The 4,377-nt window shown below is 37.3% G+C and overlaps 1 long non-coding RNA gene across 4 annotated transcripts; it reads right to left on the bottom strand.

The window, feature by feature from the left end:
• Window positions 1-328: 328 nt before the first annotated feature.
• On the bottom strand, window positions 329-2,578 carry LOC143102960 (uncharacterized). Of its 4 annotated transcripts, XR_012982668.1 has the most exons (5): window positions 2,492-2,578; window positions 1,877-1,949; window positions 1,243-1,357; window positions 878-937; window positions 332-357 (listed from the first exon to the last, which is right to left on the bottom strand). It is a non-coding gene; the product is annotated as an uncharacterized LOC143102960 (long non-coding RNA). The 4 variants fall into 4 exon arrangements; XR_012982665.1 differs by lacking the exon at window positions 878-937 and having other exon boundaries at window positions 329-357; XR_012982666.1 differs by having other exon boundaries at window positions 341-357; window positions 878-1,357.
• Between the last annotated feature and the right edge of the window lie 1,799 nt (window positions 2,579-4,377).

Genomic DNA, 4,377 nt, shown 5'->3' with positions numbered 1-4,377 from the left:
ATTTTTTGAGTGCTGTGTCTCCTCATTAGAAAGTCTACCTCCTTAAAAAGCTCATGGTGTTCATGTATTCCAAGGCTCCCGAGCTGTTCTTGACCAAACGCTGCGACACTCGTTGCTTTAGGCGCCATGCCAGATAGCCTGTCCCTCTTCCAGCATCGTAGAAGTGTTCCTGCAAAATAATGTGGGCAAGAACTATGATTATCCAGATCAATAGTTGAACATTATTATTATATATAACCTTAAATGGAAATGAGTAAAATCTTACATAGCCATTGGTGGAGTAAGGATCCCTGAGATTAGGAAACAGTCACAATGCCGAGTGCATATATTTTTCTTTGACTACGTACTGGTATCCTTCTAAAAACAATAGGAAAATTATATTAGATATATTCAGACAACATTACAAGCTATAAAATGGAAGAGTGATTAAACATGGATTATGGATAAAATATAGACTTAACGCTTCTTGCCACTAAAATATGCTTAAGTAATATTACATTACATTAGATTTGGCTAACACATTTTTAACCAAAGCGACTAACATGGTAGCAGTTTAAGTTTTAAAGCAATTCTCTCAACAATTTAAAAACAGTAGAGTACAGTAAGAATAAGTGCATCAGTGAGTGCTGTTTTTAAACAGTTGAGTGTCAGTTCAAGACAGGTGGTAAGTACTAGGATCAGCAAGACTTGTTGTAAGTAGTGCTATGAGAGGAGATGTTCTCTAAAGAGCTGTGTCTTCAGGAGTTTTTTGAAAATGGAGCCACTGTGTAGTTGGTAATAGATATTCCTACAGCTAAGGTTCTGCCTTATAGCATTTATCAACCCCACAATCACCAGTTCAATATTGTTTTTACATAGCAATTCTATTACCAAATACCTGGATTAAAAGACATCAATTTAGGGTTTTCTTGTCACTCTGCAGGCAGGTTGTGTGAGGCTATATGTGCACAATAATGATTTTTCATTTTATTTCACATTACATTATTCACCCTATTACATGCACTCTATTTTTCTCACTCAAACAGTCAATTGTGATGTTATGTTACACTGTTCTCTCACTTTGAATGAATGGAACGATAACATTGGATCAATGTAAAAATGGCACTACCTAAGTCTGAGTAGGGATGTCCTGAGATAACCCCACCCATGGAATCCCTCTCGTTCAGTCAGAAAATAGTTCATAGTTTGACTGGACCTAACTGTTGTATACAATTAGATTAATTTATTCAAAACAAAACATACCCATGGACCAGGATATTCAGAAGATGCCTTCTTGTACAGTGTGTCAAGGTGCTCTACTATACTCCTCCATTATTTCCTCTCCCATTTAACTCTTCTCCAGAACCTCCTGGACCATCTATGCGTAAAAAAAGAAACAATAACAGTGATACACTTGTAAAGAGAAAACTTACATGCACCCTCTAAAAAGTGTAACTCCAGAGTACAAACAAGAAAGCTAAGGGGGCAGCTAGAACGTCAAAAAACAAACGCTATTTAATACCACTGATAGTGCTCAAAATATAATTACACTTCTGTGGTTGTGTGATGAGGGTCTCTACAGACAAACAGAAGTATTGTAAACTTGTAAAGTGTACAGAGAGGTTATAACAAGACCTGTATCTGAAGGAAGCAAATTGCTTGGCTTCGTGTTCCAGTAGCATGAAATCAGTGGGATTTTGATCTTGCAGCACTGGATCTGCAAGCAGATCTGACTGAATCTAATAAACATACTTTACGTTCAGCCAGATCAGTGCAGAGCTGCAAGATTGAATGTGCCCACTGATGAGACACTACCGGAACACAAAGCTAGGCTTCTGCATTTTGGAGACGACAGACAAGGATTTTTCCTAGTGATATTTTAATTTTAAATGCTCACCTGTTTGGCCTTTTTCTGCTGAATCTCCTATGGCAGAGGTGTTCTCTTCTTTTGCACCAGTGGATTGATGTGCCTTGTTTGAAGAACAAGAAAAACAAATTGGAATCTTAAAGGGCTGCTTTAAGAAATTCGGTCTCCGATTTTATTTCACTTAATTCACAAAAGACAAAATCTTTTTTTTTTTTTAACCTTACCCACTTTATTTGGCGTGAACAACACGTTTCACAATTTTCTTCATCAGGTTTGAACGTGAACCTAAAGCCTTCACGCCAAATAAAGTCAACAAAATATACCCTTCAGTGTGCGATTTATACTAGTTTTTGACTTTTTAATAGTTATACTGCACACCATCAGCACCTGCAAAAGGGCTGTGCACAGGGATTTTGAACCTTGATTGATTTCAAATGTATTTCTTAAAAAGGATCATAAGGATCTGCATTAACTCCAGCCAGGATACAAAGTGTGCATGTGAAATCATTAAGAAACATGCCTATGGTCAGGCTGATTCATAGTCTAAACAAGCTAGAAAAAAGGGGAAAAAAAGCGTTGCAATATGGCCGCCGAGTGGAGGCACTTGCCTAAAAGGACTTTGGCTAAACTCACATAAAACCTCACCTTCTCGAATTAAACTTTGAAAAGAAAAACCAGGCTGCAGTTTGAGGTACTTTTTTCTCCATGGTACTGGACATTGATGAGCATTTTGCTGACCTTGTTAAAACAAAGAAAATGATTACATCAATACAAGAACAACAATGATTTGACTATCAGCAGTATATCAACTAACCAGCAAAGGACTTCTAAACTTTATTCTGACATTATTTACCACAGGTTACCAAATGTTTCAACCGCAAGTGTTTTTGTCTTAAAATATGTTTATATAATCCCTACTTTTTAAGCAACAGTAAGTTGTATTTAAGTAATAACTTAAACTCAAAACTCAACAGTAAGAAAGTATTTAAGTAATAACTTAAATAATTTTATTAGGCAGTAAACTCGTCTACATATTACCATATCCATAAAAAAACTGCTCATAATTTCAGAGAATTAACATTTCTTACTCTGCTCAGCTGTAACGTTATGCCTGATGGACTGAATATCTTTATGCACGTGCTTGCAAGCTAGTATTGAACCACAATTTCTACAAATATCTAAAATTAGTATAAGCTAGCTAACTTCTATACTCTTTGGCTTACCTGCACCCTTTATAAGTTAGGAAACAAAGAAATTGATCTAACCCAAATAAAGCCAACAGACTCTAACAGAAACGAATACCAGTGGCATACAGAGAATGGAGACTGCACCAAACCAACCAGGCTAACGGTTACCTTACACCTCTGTTTGGTAAAATGCCTAACAGTTAAACGAATGCCCTCGTGGTCTCAGCTAATGTTAGCTAGCAGCAATTTTTTTATAAGCAAGCAATAGTGTTCAGTTCAACCAAACGTCAATGAGTCGACAGACGTTGTTGACTCCAATATTACATTAATGTCAGTTTACAGTTTAAGTATTACAAATTAACATAAACTTAACCATTTCAATTTGATAAGGTTATAACCCACCGAAGTTATGTTAGCTTGCTGGATGTTTTACCAATAATTTTCTGAGCTAGCTAGTGACCTTGCTACTAGCTAGCGACCAAGCTAACGTCACCAATATTTCATAGTAGGTAAAACACGTTGGTATGAAAACATATACCTGTGATGTGACATTACTTAATTGTGTATTTGTCGTAGTTTTCATTCTAGCTTACAGAAGTAGAGGGAACAAATGAATTTACCTTTTACTATCCCACGCTGTACTTCAATGGCGTCCATCTTCTTTTCAAAAATCTCAACTGAAGGACCGGAAGTGTAAATGACTCCACCCCAGAGTTCGTACATTCACACCCACTTAAAACACTAAGTTGTGAGTTTTAATTACACCGTGGGTGTACATGTTTGTTCAAACAACTCCCGAAGTTACACTAATTAACACTAATGAACACTGAAAAATATGTCTCTGAAAAATTAACACTTAATAACACTGTCAATTTTACTGTGTGTTGTCTTTGAAAGGTTCTCTTATTGACGCATTGAACTGCAATTTGGATTTACACCTGCTTTTACAAGGCGGAAGTATTTAGGCGCAGAATAGACGTGCATTTTCAGGAGCAGTCTTTGTACATACCGCGGAATACATAATTAGCAGCAAATTAGGCGCTCTTTACTCTTCCCCTCCCATCTCTTTACGTTACATCATTGCGGCCTGTTTGTACATACCTCACAATGATTTTACACCACGTTGCGAAACAAATACGCCTGAAGTGGGCGCAAAAGGGTTAGTACATCTGGCCCTCAGTGTGTGTGTGCGCAAGTGCATTTGTGCCTGTGTGTGTGTGTGTGTGTGTTTGTGTGTGTGCGTGTTTGTGCCTGTGTGAGTGTGTGAGTGAGTGTGCATGAAAGTTAGTGTGTGTGTGTGTTTGTAGTGTGCCTGTGTGTGTATGTGTGTGTAGTGTAGTGTGC

Source organism: Alosa pseudoharengus, unplaced genomic scaffold (genome assembly GCF_046254945.1).
Source record: "Alosa pseudoharengus isolate Yale_2024_CS ecotype anadromous, Long Island Sound unplaced genomic scaffold, YU_APseudo_1.1 YU_APseudo_1.1_scf_4, whole genome shotgun sequence".
Taxonomy (NCBI): domain Eukaryota; kingdom Metazoa; phylum Chordata; class Actinopteri; order Clupeiformes; family Clupeidae; genus Alosa; species Alosa pseudoharengus.
Note: the sequence above shows the minus strand (reverse complement) of the source record. Positions and strands in the feature narration are given on the sequence as shown.